At 37.4% G+C, this 16,966-nt stretch overlaps 1 long non-coding RNA gene across 1 annotated transcript; it reads right to left on the reverse strand.

Moving 5' to 3' along the window:
* Window positions 1-1,673: 1,673 nt before the first annotated feature.
* LOC114008035 (uncharacterized) lies at window positions 1,674-5,733 on the reverse strand. Its single transcript, XR_003549599.1, has 3 exons — window positions 5,661-5,733; window positions 3,901-3,973; window positions 1,674-1,757 (listed from the first exon to the last, which is right to left on the reverse strand). It is a non-coding gene; the product is annotated as an uncharacterized LOC114008035 (long non-coding RNA).
* Window positions 5,734-16,966: the final 11,233 nt, after the last annotated feature.

Below are 16,966 nucleotides of genomic sequence, written 5' to 3' on the forward strand. Positions count from 1 at the left end.
GCAAAATGGGATATACTTACTGTGGGGGTTAGGGATATACGAGTAAACCTTGTTTTCTTGGTAATTAAAACAAGGGATTCTTTTGTTCAGGAGCTTACTGAACAAGAAAGAAAAAAAATGTCTCATTTTTCTTTGAATGAGACTGCTTGCTTGCTTCTCAGAAGCAACCTTTTAGAAGCAATGATTTATAAGGCACTTCCCTTTTAAGATCCATAAAATTATGCCATCTTTAATATTGTGCCAATGATTGTACAGGCCCGGGTTATTATGCTGGTTTTAGCAATTCCAAGAAATTAAAAAAAAAAAGTCTACCAATGTCAAAGATGATTATATATTTCCTAAGAACATTCTAATACATATGAAGTGAGGTTATTTGGGGAAACATTTCATGTTCATGATCTGCAGATTTGAAATTTGTTTTTAAATGGCAAAGAAAAGGAGAATGAGAGTTTTGGGGATTGCCGGAGGGATAGAGTGGACAACTCTCTGAGGCCCTCTGACATTTATGCTTATCAGGTTGGAAGATGCCAAAGGCGTTAGCCTGGATTTACATATAAATATTTTGGAGAAAAGATTTTTGTCAGAGTCCATATCGCTTAACCATACTTTTTATGGTTCGCTGTGCACAGCTCATATTCAAGAGCCCTGTGGTTGACATAAATAAAATGAGATGACTTTGCAGAAGTAAACAAAGATGGTAAGCAATATCCCAGAAGTCAAATATTCTGTTCCTATGACAATAATTCTTGATTTAAGATGTCACTAGACTGAGCTCACTTGTGTCATAGCAATAATGTGATGCTTTGCCAGGCTGAGTCACATGGGAACATTCTGAGTTCACATCTGTAGATCTTCATGAACACAAAGGTATATACATATACGTCCATGATTTGGGGCTGACTGTAGCAGAGGGTGGCTCACAGCACCAAGACCTTGCTGGGGTAGCTGTCTACTGCGTGTCTTCCTATCTCTTTTATCCATGAAAGAATAAACTGAAATATTAGGTTACTTACTCAGTGCTTATTTGTCCCGACCCGGGGGGACAGCTGAACAGGTTTCCTGAGTGAAGGAGTGAGAGCCAGGACAAGCGGCGTAGTGTTACAGCACAGAGACGACAGTGTCGTCCGTTTATTGTGGGCAGCACGGTACAGCACAGAGACGACACAGCATCACAGCTCTTACGGGTCGCGTCGTCTACTGTGAGCAGCACGAAGACGACGCAGTGTCACAGCTCTTCAGGGTCGTCCAGAGACGATGTAGTGTTACAGCTCTTCAGGGTCTCCCAGGTCGTCTGGAGACGATGCAGTGTCAGCTCTTCAGGATCTTCAGGGTCGTCTGGAGACTGCGCGGGGTTTCAGCTCTTCAGGCTCTTCAGTTGTCGTCTTCCTGGTTGTCATCGTCATCTTCCTGGTGGTCTGTGTCATCTGGCTACTGTGGGCCAGGCATCGTGGTTATATACACTCTGGTGGGTTGTAAACGGTGGGTCGTGATTGGTTGTAAACGAAGGACTGTGATTGGTTGTAAACGGTGGGCCCTGATTGGTTGTTAACGGTGGGTTATGATTGGTTGCTTTTGGACCAATCATGAGGTGCTGGATATGCAAATTTGAGGGATTCTAGTGGCCAATCAGAGCAAGGTTTCGAAGGTCAGGTTTTTGGAAGGGAACCAATCATGGTAATTGTTTGCCCTCTGAGAAACCTCAGCAGACTCGCTGGTGTGCAGCTTCCCACACTTATTTATTAATACTAAAAGTAAATCTGTATATGAGAGAAAAACAATTTTTTCTCATAATATATTTTGTGTAGTTTTACAAGTCAAACAGAATCATTTTTGAACATTTTGTTCAATATTTCCTACTAGCTACTTAACTATAAAGCAATTCTACTAAGGATAAGATATCTTCCAGCCACATATCTCCATTTTCCTAAAGAAAAGACATGGATTTACTTAAAAATATTTTGTATCATCAGTAATTTATGAAAAATTCTCCTTAAAAATTTTTTGGAGAGGATTTTTTGAGAAATCAATGCCTAAGTAACAGAAAAATAATCATATAACTGAGAACTGCAGTGTACAAATAAAAGCTATGGTTGAGTTTCTAATAATCATAGAAATTTTAAAGTATTTTTCTTTTCTTTTTTTTTCTTTTTTTTTATAGAGAGGTTTTTGCTATAGGGCACATGCGCTTGCTAGAAAGACAAAGAGAGACAGAAAACGAGGAATCATCCCCCAGTAGGGATGGCCGCACCGCAATCCCTTCTCCTCCATTCTCCTCTTGGGATCTTGGGCACGTACACACGCACATGTGCCCGGCATGAGTTTAAGCTACTGGGTCCTGGACTTGAACTGCAGTCAACTACATGGGAGTCCAGCGACATAGCCATTATGCCAACTGCTGGTCCCTAAATTTTTGACCTAACAGAATTGTCTTTAAAATTTTGACCTAGTAGAATTTAGTTAACATTTGTACTTCAATTAAATATGCCGATATATATATATTCTAAGGCAGCAATAGTATTTTAATTAACATGCTGGCTGTTAGAATTTATTTTTTAATGTTTGGAATTTAGTCATGTTAAAGATATGTGGATTGGGTAAAATAATAGAGAGGAAGTACCATCCTGATCTGAATAGTGTATAAGATATAAAAGATTCATAATCTTTAATCTTTAAATAGAAGCTATAGTTAAGATTCATATCTTTTGTTGCCTATTTGTAGCTACTTATTGGAGTTTTTTTTTTTTCCTTATGAAAAAAAAAAATCCCAGGGTTCATGAAATGGGCTTTGTTTCACTCATATTTCTTTGGCCTGCATGTTAATCAATGTATATAATTGTGGAGAATCAGTCTGAATATTCTTTCTTTGAATCACACACCTCATAGCAAGGATTTCAGGAAGGAGAAATAACGCCGTATTTCACTCACTTTAAAATGTAACTTTTAAAATAAGTAATGCTTCTGAAATTGGGACATATCATATCTCCATTGGCTATGTCAGAATATGCTTGCTATTGTCAGTATATTCTAGCAAGATCAAAAAAGCATCAGCATTTTAGCTTGCAAGGTAGGTAGTACCTTGAAATTAGAGCTAATGGTGTAGACTCATTTAAGAAGTATTGCACCAGTAATCTTGATGGAACACAGGATTATATTGCAAGGTGTTGGGAATACCACTGATATTGGTGCCTCTGGGTCCCATGCTGACTTAGAAGAGTTGGAATTTGAATGTGAAGATGTTTTAAGGACACCTTAATTAAGGCACTTTCCATATATTTCCCATTTAATGTATATAAAAGAATGATACACTATAATAATTTTTAAAAACTATATGTTTCGGGATCGACAGGTGGTGTGGTAGTTAAGGGTGCTAGACTCCCACATGGCCGACTATGACTGAGTCCTGGACCTGGTGGTTTCTTTTCTTGCTTCCTCTCTCTTTTTCACTCTGTCCTTTTCTGGCCAAATAAAAGCATATAAATAAATAACTAAAGTTAAGTAAAATAATTTTTTAAAAAAAAAAACTATATTTCTAAATTAAGTAGCTCTTTGATTAAGCATAAAAAAATTCTAAGTGGCAAGATATGTTCCACATATTGACAGCAAATGATTTGTTTTGTTTTACCTAAAATAAAGTTTGTTTTAAAATTGATAGTATTGGTTGTCAGAAAAGTCATGACATATTTTTCTATGCGAAAATGTGTCTTGACTTTTCCAATAACCCAATATTTTAGAATTTACTAAATAAGATCATTTTGAATTATGGACACATCTTAGTTTATTTCTTCCAACATCTGGCTCAAAGTGAACACTTCCTCCCAGTGTATCACTTACTTGTGGAAGCTCAAAAACTCATATCACAAAGACACTTAGAAATCATCTCAAATTGTTTTCATATCTTACCTCCATTCCCATTTTAGTACATCTGTGAGAAAGCTAGCTTCAGGGACAATAGTGGTTCTTCCCTCCAGAGGAGCTGTGCAAACGAGTCATTGTAAATACCTTGGACTACTGACATATGAAAGAATTCTTCACGTTACTTTAGGATGTGAATTCAAACATAATTTATATTCAAAAGGTTTGTACGTTAAAACATTAAGTTGCACAATAATAGAATGATTCTATGCTTATAAAACAAAATATGTTGTTAAGTTATGAAAATATGAAGCCAACAATTAATGCTTTTCCATCTCTTACCTCTGAATAAGAAATATGGGATCATTTTGTAGACTATTAATATATAAATACTTTAAAATTTAGGATGCCCTTTTTACCATCAGAAGGAAACAAAATCCTGTTGCTATGTTGTTTTGTTTTGGTAGGAGATTGTTATTTTTTTTCTTTTTTTTTATTCTTCATATTTTTAGATTTTGTACAGTTTGAGATGACTAAAACATCAAAACACAAGCTTATAGGTGAAAAAGGCCTGAAAATGTTCCAATATTTACTATGCATTTTATTAATGCTAAAAAAGTACAAAGTCATAAAAACTGTCTTGAGTAATACAATATTATAAAGAACCCATATTGATATTTTAAGAAATTGGAATGAGGCTGCTGAATAGAAAGCACAGTAAAACTAGAAGAAACCCTATCCATCAATAAGGATGAGCATATCAATTGCAATGTGCTGTATTTTAAGTTAACACAGCTTGCCCCAAAATTTAAATTTACAGAGAAAGATTACTGAAGGAGTTTTTGAAAGGAAGTCTTCAATGTGATAAACAGTTCTCTCTCTCTTTCTCTTTTTGTGCTAATTCCATAGTGTGCAACATTACTGTAGTTGAAGAAAATTTCTATTGTAGTGTCACTTTTGAACAATTGACTGGGTAGAGGAACTTTTAAAGGAAAACCTAAGTGGGCAATCAAAGCCTCCAGTGGAAGCTGAAAGAAACTCGTGGGCTTTAACAGAAAAAGAAAATAAAGGGGTAAAAGTTGGTAAAGGAGAGTAAGCAGAACTGAAATATCATTTTATTTATCAAACTGGAAGAGCCTCTGCTTAGGGTGTAAGTATTAGGGAAACCAAATTACTAATGGCAGAAACTTCTTGGTTTGTAGATTCTTGCCTACCTCTGCAACTTCCTTTCATTCCATAGGCATAATGCCTTCCATGAAGGAAGGTCAGTAGGAAAAGAAGGGTTATCCAACCACCAGCTAGGTAGTAACTAGGGTATATGCTATCAGTATTCACTAAAGCATGCATGGATTTGGGCTTTAAGAAGAAAGCTTCTGGGACCAGCAGTTAGCATAATGGCTATGTCGCTGGACTATCATGTAGTTGACTGTGGTTCAAGTCCGGGCCCGGTGCTTAAACTCACGCCGGGCGCATGTGTGTGCGTGTCCAAGATCACAAGAGGAGAATGAAGGAGAAGGGATTGTGGTGTGGCCATCCCCCCTGGGGGATGATTTCTCACTTTCTATCTCTGTCTCTCTCTGTCTTTTTGGTGAGCGCACATGTCCTATAGCAAAAACCTCTCCAAAAAAGAGAAGAAAGCTTCTTACTCAAGAGAATTTAAAATCTGCTGTGAAGGAAATACATATAAACATAGACATCAGGCTCAAAACAAAAAGAAACATCATGGATTTATAGGTAGTATTTAGTTCCAACAACAAAGAGCACTAGGAACATATCTGTAGTCACATACAGTTAAAAGTTAGTCTTACTTGGTTGCCATAGCAAAAACCCCCTTCAGAGGACCATTAGGAGATCTCAGTAGAAGAGAAGTGGGAAGGGCTCCTAGAAGAGAATGGACAATCTGGATTTGTCTTAGATGAGTCTGAAGAAGAACTAAGGGAATAGGATTCTATTTAGGATTAGATGCTATAAAGAAATGGACCTAACTCAAGTATTTAATATGGTAATGTTTGTCCTTGAGGTGTGAAGATTAAGTAAGCTAGGTTGACTATTATATACTATTGACTATTATATACTATATATTGACTATTATATACCATATATTATATATGCATGCTTTGAAAATTCATACTATACTCCACAAAGATGTACATTGACTTATTGTAAATCCAGAAATCATAATTAAAGAAAAAAAAGTGGGTTAACGTTGTAACTGGTAATAGTGTTGATAGTTCAAATAGAGTAAGCTAGTCATTTGGAGGATTACAATTTGTCTGAGTCTATGTTCCATCAGTTTTTTTATAAACACTACATTATGTTAGGAACATACCAGCTTGATACAAGTTTCATTTCTTCAGTAGAACTGACCACAAAACGGGATCAGCCGTTGGCATAATGGCTATGTCGCTGAACTCCTATGTAGCCAACCGCGGTTCGAGTCCAGGACCCAGTGGCTTAAACTCATGCTGGCCATTTGTGTGTGTATGCCCAAGATCCTGAGGGGAGAAGGGATTGTGGCATGGCCATCCCTCTGGGGGAAGATTTCTCACTTTCTGTCTGTCTCTCCCTCTCTCTGTCTTTCTGGCGAGCACATGCGCCCTATAGCAAAAATCCTCTTAAAAAAAAAAATTGATCACAAAACATAATGAGCTCGAAGATTTACCAAAAAGTTCTACATATTGCTTAACTTTCAACACTTACACAACAAAAAGATAGTTAATATAAATGAAAGTCGACACATTTATTATCCTGATGATGTTATAATACAGTAGGAAATAGGCCAAGCTGGGATAGTGAGAGCTAAGACAGTGATGCTAGGCAGATTGAGGCCACATGGAAGGCCCAGGCCCAGGATCAATTCCCAACTCACCCTAAAAATATGGGTTCTAGGGCATGCACCTGTACCAGACACTCCAGAGTTGAAGTGGGAGAATTTTGAGCTTACAGTGTAAGCCACATTGCTAGATCATGTCTGAAGGAGCTGGATAGAAGTACTCACTTGTGGTCTCAGCTACTCAGGAGGCTGAGGCAAGAAGCTGGCAATGCAATAGACCCCACCTGAGGGGGAAAAACAAAACAAAATAAAACTACACATGAACGCAAATGCACTCACATACACCCCCATAACAATGTAAAAATGGCTCTAATAAGACCCTAATGTATCACATGTACCATGATACTTTGGCAGTCACAAGCTGGATAAAAGATTTACCCTTAGGGCCAGCAGGTGGCATGATTGTTAAGGTACTAAACTCTCACATTGTTTACTGTGGTTTGAGCCCTGGACCCAGATGCTTAAAAATCATGCCAGGTGCATGTGTGTTCATGCCCAAAATCTTGAAAGGAGAATGGAGGAGAGGAAGGGATTGTGGTATGGCCATCCTCCCAGGGGATGACTTCTCACTTCCTCTCTCAGGTGAGTACATAGACCCTATGACAAAAAAAAAAAAAAAGATTTATCCTCATCAAATCATCAAAAAATAAGGCAAACAGAATTATTCAATTATTCAGAAATAATAATAAGAAGAAAGGGGTGAGTGATGGCATACTCAAAACATTTCAGTCAGTGACTTAATGTTAAATAACTAAAGTTATGTTTTCTATAATCCGGTGAATATAATGGGTGAATATAATGGTATAGCCATAAGTGAATTTGAATTCCCATGTGTTATACATATGAAAATAAGAGGAACATCCATGAAATTCTCATTCTGTTTCCATCAAGCACTCCGGGGAAACTGCGAATAAAGGATTATCAGGATTTGAATTACGTATACCATGTATGTGACCATAGGAAAGGAATTTAACTATCTCCCTGATCCTTTTTTTAGAGAAATTTTTGCTATAGGGCATGTGTGCTCGCTAGTGAAACAGAGATGAAAAGTGAGAAATCACCCCCCAGGGGAGATGGTCACACTGCAATCCCTTCTCTTCCACGTCCCTCTCGGGATCTTGGGCACACATTCACATACACCCAGTGAGTTTTAAGCCATTAGGTCTGGGACTCAAACCAAGGTTGGCCATGTGGGAGTCCAGCAACAACCATTATGCCATCTTCTGATACCTAGTTCCCTTTTTTTAAAAAAAAAAAAAGAAAAGAAAAGAAAAGGAGGTTCATGTTGATTATTTATGAAAGAGAGAGACAGAGAGAGAGAGAGATGAAGAGAGACAGAGTTCTTTGACAGGCACATCATGCCATCATCTTCCCCCCAACCCTGTAACCAGACAGGATCATGGGCACACTTGCTGGCATGCCTGCTGTGCTGAAGCTGACCCAGAATGCGTATGCAGGAGCCTTCTAAGCCTCTATCATAACCCGACTGCATCCCTGCTGAATTTGCCAATGTTTCTGAGCCAAGGAATTTAAACTGTGTGAGCTGCTGTTTCATCACTGTAAAATATGGATGGTAATGTAGACCTTCTAAGGTTGCTCAAGTATGTTAAGGTTAATTGAAATATGTGAAAATGCCTAATTGACTCAGAACAGTCAATGTAGGTATGAATTTAAAATTTTTTAATTCATAATTTAAAATTTAAAATTTTTTAAATTCATAATTAAAAAATCCAAATATGAATCTGACTCCCATTACTTTAAAAATTCACCTGCAAATTGTCAAGCTACCTCTTGGTTAATCAAGAAATACCTATTAAAATTCTCTGTGGTTGCCAGACCACAAGAGAAGAAGAAAGAGTAGAATAGGAAGAAAAAAAGAGGAAGAAGGAAGAGGTGGAGGAGGAGAAGGAAAGAAAGAGGAAGTAGAGAAAAAGGAAAAGAAGGAAGAAAAAGAATGACGACAATAACAACAAAGACTGGAGTGGGATGAGAGCATTACAAGAACCAGGGTGTGTGATCTCTGGACACCCATCAGGCATTTAAAGATCTAGAATTAAGAATCAGCAGGTCAGGGCCAGCAGGTGGCATAGTTGTTAAGGCACTGGACTCCCACATGGCTAACTGTAGCTTGAGTCCCGGATCTGGTGGCTTGAAACTCATATAAGGCACGTGTGCTTTCATGCCCAAAATTCCTAGAAGAGAATGGAGGAAGAGTAGAGAATTGCTTTGTGTCAATTAGGAGAAGGAGTTGCAATACGGACATCCACTCTAGGGGGTGATTGATTTCTCACCTTCTCTCTTTCAGTCTCTCTCTGTGTCTCTGGCAAGTGCATGTACCTGTAGCTAAAATCTCTTTCTAAAAAAATTCAGCAGGCCAGCTGGTGGCATGGTGTTTAAGGCAGCTGGATCCCACATGACTGACTATAGCTTGAGTCTTGTACCTGGCAAGGGCTGTGTGTCTGTATACACAAGATTCCAAAAGAGGGAGAATTGGAGGAGAAGGGATTGTGGTGTGGTCATCCTCTTGGAATTACTTTCTCACTTTCCATCTCTCTCTCTTTCTCTGTCTTGCAAGTAAACATGCTTTCTGGTGAAATTTCAAAAGAATGGATAAAAATAATCAACAAAGCCGTTAGCAATATAGCCTATACATTCTCTATTTCTTTGCGTTATAAATATTCTGATTCTGGAGGGAGCCTTGGAACCCCAGTCATGCTTCAGGATTTTCTTGACTGAAGGCAAGTGTGCTGGGTTTTCATACTCTTAACTCCTATATCTGTTACCTACAAGGAGTTGGGTTTGGAGGATGTCAACTCCAGTGTTGGCCAGCTCTTTAGCTGAAGGCTAGATGATCCCAGTAAGTTGTCACTCCTTTTTTTTTTTTTTTTTTTTCCGTAACCTTAGTCATCTCTTTTTATAAATCAGATTTATCCATGCTTCACATTTACATCTACCCAACAATTAAAATACTATGCACCATTTGAGAGACCACCCAGAATATGTGGCTTTTACTCATTTCAAATCATCAGGAAAGAGAATTCAATTGTACAGAATGTGAGGCAGGCCATAATATTTAAAAATAGCTTGCAGAGCCTTGGTTTTAGGAGTAGAAATTAGATTTATCTTGAGTAAAGAGATACAGTAAAGTCATTGGGAGTTGGGAAGATAAATATATCAGAAGAAATATATCATAAATATCTAATAATAAAGGTTAATCACTTTTCCAGGTCACAATAGCAAGAATGGAATTTAAATTTTGTTTCATTCAAAGATTAATGTAACTAAAATAATAACCATTATCATTTCTAAATTCTTAGTATCCATGAGGCAAACACTTTTATTGACATTGTCCTATTAATCTCCATAAATCCATGGGTAGGTAATTTTATTATCTCTAATTAGAGATGAGAACTTTGGGCATAAAGAGGAATGTTTGAATTTTCATGTTTCTATGATCTGTTTTGAAAGTAAAATGACTGTGGACCAGCCAGGGTCCTGGTCATGAAAGAGCTGGGTCCCCATGGATGACCATGTAGATTGAGTCCTGGACCTGGCAGCTTGAAAAACACTCTAGGTGCATGTGTGTGTATGCCCAAAATCGTGAAAAAAGGCAGATAGCAAGGAGAAGGGATTGTGGTATGACCATGCCTCATGGGGGTGGTGGTGCTTTTGCTTTCGAGATTTCTGTCTCTTTCTGAAGAGCAGATCTACCCACTTGCAAAGTAAAAAAAAAAAAAAATAGAATTACTTTAAATCTTTTAAATAGACAAAAATAGTCTTAGGATGTCAATATTAGAAGTATGCCTATAAAAATTAAAGTGGAAGACATTTTCTATGGGTTTTAAGAACATTTCATATTAAGAGAAGGAAAGTAAGAGAAAATTACCTAATTTTAGAATTACAAATGTTTTGAAAGTAAAACTATTTCACTTTAATGACTATGCTCAACTTTCAGATAAAAAGATTAATACAAAAATTTTGGTCTTTGATTGCAAAGAATATATTTTCAATGCTTAAATTTCTATGTACTGAGATACGTAATTTAGAATATGTCTTTAACATTCAAAGATCTAAGGAAGATGATGCACGATGGCACCAATTTTTGACTATAAATTAACAGCAATTTAACAAATACAGCTTGGTAAATTAGTCAAGCATGTGGCAGCCATACTTAGAGAATCATTCAATTAAGAGTTAATCCTGAGACCAGCAGTTAGCATAATGGCTATATTGCTGAATTCCCATGTAGTCGATCACGGTTCAAGTCCTGGACCTGGTGACTAAAACTCACGCTGGGCACATGTGCGTGTGTGTCCAAGAACCCAAGAGAATGGAGGAGAAGGGATTGCGGTGTGGCCATCCCCCCAGGGGGTGATTTCTTGTTTCTGTCTCTTTGTCTCTCTCTTTCTGGAGAGTGCACATGCCCTATGGCAAAAACCTCTCCAAAACATAAATAAATAAATACATAAAATTAAAAGAAGAATTAATCCCAATTCTATACTTTAAAAAAGATTAAATAAAAAATAGCCTTCCAGAGCCAGTGGTGGTGTGGAAGGCAGCTGGATCCCACATGGCCATCTAACATGGTTTGAGTCCCAGATCCCATGGCTTGAAAACCATGCCAGCTGCATGTTCATGCATGCCCAAAATCCCGAGGAGAACTGGGAAGAAAGGACTGCTATGTGGTCATACCCCTGGGGGATGCTTTCTCACTTTTCCTCTCTCTGTTCTCACCAGCGAGCACATGGGCCCCATAGCAAATTGAAAAACAAAACAAACAAAAAACTCTAGCATTTCAAACAAAACTATGTGAAAGAGGAGATAAAGAATAAAAGTGACAAAGGCAAAGTCAAAAGCCATAATTATAATCACATGCTGGAGCGCTAACTTAGAGAGCTAAAACTTGTCTTACAATTTTGCGAATATAGAATATTATCTTGATATAAAGGGAAGAAGTATGTTGACTTCCACCTTACAATTCAAATGCATACAGATTTTTAGCAAACACGTCTTTCTACAGGAAATGAAAGAGCCCAGTTTTATATAGGTTGAAACTCCTGAGCCAATTTTCTATAAATAACCCAGTGATGTCAAGTGAATTACAGTCTTCTCTAGCTAAGGAAGCTGTAGGCAAACCCAGAAGCCTATTAAGGAAATGACAAGCTTTAGGCACCTAATTGCATTAGCTCATCACCAGTAAGACACCAGAAGTCTAAAACTAACCTGACTGGGAACTGAAATGGAATCTACTCTAGGATAGTCTTCTCTTTAAAGTTCTAGCGATTAAAGAAAAAAAAAATTGATTCAGGTACAACCAAAAGCAACTTTATTTTCTCTTTTACTCAATGAGATAAATGTATATTTTTTATTATTTTTACTAATAGTCATAAGAATAAGGATATTTATAAGAATATATAAAATAGTTTTGGAAAAAAAGCAAAGCACATCTTTATCATCTACTGTACTGGTGACACTAGAACTAGAATATCACTATACACTTGCTCCATTATAGAGACCTCTCTTGCCCTACCTCACTCTGTGAAAACACACTTCTCTCTTATCTACTGTCTGCAATAGATAAACTGCTACCCACAGTTTCTAATCTGTTTCTCTTTGGGTTATCACATAGGTATTGTCACTTGCAGCAGATACCATCCATGCTCCGTTCAATTTTCAGAATCATTCAATTATTCAGTAGACTTCATTCTTGAGTCTGTATGCCTTACTTCTAACTGCTCACATCTGAGGCTCTTTTACATGTATTTCTCTTGAGATTTTTGGAAGCACCTAGCCTTCAGCTAAAGAGCATGCCAACACTATAGTTGACATCCTCCAATCCTGCCCCCTTGTAGGGTAACAGATACAGGTGTTAGAGTACAAAAGTCAAGCACCATCATCTCCAGTCAGGAAAAATTTTGATTCATAACTTCTACTCCAAGACTCTCTCTAGAATGAGTAAAATCAGGCTGAAAAAGACACTTGGCAGAAATTTCACACTGAATTGATGTCTTTCCTCCCATGACCTATTTCCCCTGCTCTCAAACTAGTTTCCCTTCCTTAATAAATCACTCACAAGTGAATTATCCTCTCAGGGTCTGCTTTGGGGAACTTGACCTAAGACACCATTTTTCTCTCCCTTCTGGTTTTCTTTTCTTTTCTTTTTTTTTTTTTCTCTTTTTGCTTTCTTTCTTATTTTTCTCACTGGTAAATGTATCCATTAAATTATTATCTGTTGTAGGCATTTCTTAAATTCCTATCAAGGGTGGTCTCTAAATTCCTATCCTCTAAGAACTTGCAGTCTATCAAAATAGAAAGGGAAAAAAAAATGGTATCTTGTTTTTAACCTAACCATGAAACAACCTTCACCTACATTCCCCTACCTAGCACTTATAATGGTAAGCTCTTATCAGGGTGTGTTACAATTGATTTACAAATATCCTAAACAAGGAGGAAGATGGGGTTGGAAAAATCTTGACCTCTGCAAATAGGTGGCAAACTGATCAATTCCCAAAACAATATATTAGATATGAACTGGAAGGCACATATAGCCTCCAAAAGATTTACTGCTCTTTGTGTATTGATTAATAAATAAGTAGAAATGAAAGTTGGTGTACTGAGTTGTTAAATATTGTTAAATGACATAGTTATAATTGAAGTGTATTCTAAGTTTTGGTTAACAGATCAGATTAGAAAGTATTTTTATATTGGCATATTAGAGAATTGATTTATTAACCAACATAGTGAAGTTAAATAGATGTAATACAGGACCTCAATTAAGGTATGAAATGTTACCATATGTAGATAAGAGGGAGAAAGACGCTATGGATAGGGTAGTCAAAAAACAATCTTTGAGCTATGAAATAGTAAAAGAATAACAGAAGACACATAGTTTTGTTGTGAAAAATACTATCTTTGTACATTTTTAAGTTGTTCATATTTGGCAGAGAAATTTTTATTTTTATTTTTTTTAGATTTTTGCCAAAGCATGCATGTGCTCATTAGAGAGACAGAGAGAGGGAAAGTGAGAAATTGACTCCCCAGAGGGGATGGCCATGCCACAATCCCTTCTCCTTTCTTTTCCCAGGATTCTGAGTATGCTTGTACATCTGGCATGTTCCTCTAGCCTCCTGGTCTGTGACTGAAACTGATAATCAGCCATTTGGCTCCATCACCTCAACCACCATGTCATCTGCTGGCTCTGTAAATGCTTTTTTTAAAACCACATGGTTTTCTTTTTTGGGGCAAAAAAAAAATCTATTGGCTCAGTTAGATTAACATCTATATGATTGTGATCTAACCAAAACAATATATGTACATAGAAGTGATATAAATGACTTTGAGGTCTGTTTACTTAAAAATAGAGTTAAGACAGAAACTTTTCTGTAGTGCATAAAGGAAGAAGCTCAGAATTCTGAGCCATTGAGAAAACCATCTTCTCCATCCCCAAGCAACTTTTGTGAGGCAGAAATAAGCTTCTGTATATTGAAGTCACTGAGTTATCAGAGTTTATTGTTTACTTTAGCATTATTCAGTCCATTCTAATACAGTATCCAATTATTGGTTTTATACAATATATCAATCAAAAAAGATTGAGTAGGTGTCAAAATAATTGATAGTATACTAAATTTATTGATAATATACTACGCATTCTAACATTTTGAGACTAACACTACTGATAAAAAATAAGAAGCCAGACAATATAAAAAAACTCCTTATATATTTTAAACCATCAGAAAACTAAGAATGCAAAGATATCAATGATCTAAATTCTAGTAAACAAAAGGAATTCTCCAGGATAGAAGCTACTTGTTGCTGATATACTACTGTTGGAAAAACACTGAAAGCAAGAAGGTGTTACCATAGATGTAAGCAAAGATAAAGTAGCTGAACTTTTACAGAATGTTTAAAACCCAGAAATAAGCTAGTTTAACAGTACGGAATTCTTATGACCTCCAGAGATAAAGTCTGCATTATACTGTTAAATAAGCTCCAGGACCTTCATGAAGTTCTCACCATCATTACTGAGGACAGAGAAGAAAAACTGATACCCACTCTCAGTCCAAGAGCATGCTCCTCTTAAGTCTGAGAATGGATATAGGAAATAATAATAATTCATTAAGCCTATTATGGTTATGTGTATCAGTTTTACTGGCCTAAGGGATGTCCAGATGGTTGGTTAAACATTATCTTGGGGGTATATCTTTTTTTTAAAGAATTATTTTATTTAACTTTACTTATTTTTAAAATTTGATCAAAGAAGGACAGAGAGAGAGAGAGAAAGGAAAAGTGAGAAAGCAAACCACCAGGTCTGGACTCAAACTGTGGTTGGCCATGTGTGAGTCTAGCATCCTTAACCACCATCCTACATGCTAGCCCCTATTTTTTGGCATATCTTTGAGATCATTTACAGAAGAGATCACATTTAAATCAGTAGACTCATTAAAGAAGATTCATTTTCACCAATGTAGATGGGTGTCATTCAATCTGTTGAGGGCCAGAATAGAACAAAAAGTTAAGGCAGAATAAAAGTTCTCTTTCTTCTTTCTTTCTTTCTTTCTTTCTTTCTTTCTTTCTTTCTTTCTTTCTTTCTTTCTTTCTTTCTTTCTTTCTTCCTTCCTTCCTTCCTTCCTTCCTTCCTTCCTTCCTTCCTTCCTTCCTCCCTCCCTCCCTTTCTTCCTTTCTTTCTTTCTTTCTTTCTTTCTTTCTTTCTTTCTTTCTTTCTTTCTTTCTTTCTTTCTTTCTTTCTTTTTCCTATAGGGCATATAGGCTGACTAGAGAGAATAAAAGGAAGGAATGGCCATACCACAATCCCTTTTCACACTCCTCCATTCTCCTCTCAGGATTTTGGACACACACACACACACGTGCCAGACCTGATTTTCAAGCCACTGGTCTAGGACTCAAACCAAAGTGAACCATGGGGAAATCTAGCACCTTAACCACCATGTAACCTGCTGGCTCCAATTTTCTTTCTTCCTGAGTTGAGAAATCCATTTTCACCTGACATCAGACATCAATGCTCCTGGTTCTCAAACCTTCAGGATCCCAGACTTAAAACAGAAGCCTCTCTATTTCTTAGGCATTTGGACTTAGCCTAAATTACCCCACCAGATCTTTTGATTCTCCAGATTTTACACGGCAGATTGTGAGATTTCTTGGACTGACTCAAAATTATATGAGTAAATTCCCATAATAAATCTCTTTCTACATATTCTTATTTATCCTATTAGTTTATTTCTGTGGAGACTCCTAATAGAGGTATCATAGTTTTTAAACTGAATAGGAGGCCACATTAATACCAACCCAAAGAGAAAAACATGCCAATAGTAGAATAGAACATTCAAGATCTGTGGAAAAATAGGAAAAGGTCAATCATATTTTTTCATTGAAGTATCAGGGGAAAAAAGTAGAAAATGGGGTAGAAGAAACAATCACACACACACACACACAAATACACACACACACACACACATTAGGGTTTTGCCACTGGGTATGTGTACTCACTTCAAAGTGGCAGAGAAAGGGAAAGTGAGAAATTACCCCCATCCCTTCTTCATTCTTGTCTTGGAATTTGGGGCACACATTCATGATTTTAAAGCCACCAGATCTGGGATTCAAACTATGGTCAGTCACATAGGAGTCCAGTATCTTAATCACCACATCACCTGCTGGTCTGTACAAATATAGTTTTTGATGAAAGATATCAACAAAAATGTGTGTTTTCCACCAAAATCAAAGTGGAAAAAAATACAAAGAAAGTCTCAATCAGGCATATCATAGTCAAACGTCTTAAAACTCATAATAAAGTTACCAGCAGTTAGTGTAATGGCTGTGTCGCTGGACTCCCATGTAGTTGACTGTGGTTAGAGTCCAGGACCCACTGGTTTAAACTCACGCCGAGCACGTGTGCATGCGTGTCCAGGATCCCAAGAGGAAAATGGGGGAGAAGGTATTACCACATGGCCATCCCCCCAGACGGTGATTTCTTGCTTTCTCTTTTTTTTTTCTTGGAGAGGTTTTTTCGCTATAGGGCATGTGCGCTCGCCAGACAGACAGAGAGAGACATAGAGACAGAAAGCAAGAAATCACCCCCCAGAGGGGATGGTCACGCCGCAATCCCTTCTTCTCCATTCTCCTCTCGGGAACTTGGGCATGCAAGCACACGCGCCCGGCGTGAATTTTAAGCCACTGGGTCCGGGACGTGAACCACGGTCATCTACGTGGGAGTCCAGCGACATAGCCATTATGCTAACTGCTGGTTCCCGGTGATTTCTTGACTGA

The sequence above is a fragment of the Tupaia chinensis genome, unplaced genomic scaffold (genome assembly GCF_000334495.1).
Source record: "Tupaia chinensis unplaced genomic scaffold, TupChi_1.0 Scaffold000275_1, whole genome shotgun sequence".
NCBI lineage: Eukaryota > Metazoa > Chordata > Mammalia > Scandentia > Tupaiidae > Tupaia > Tupaia belangeri.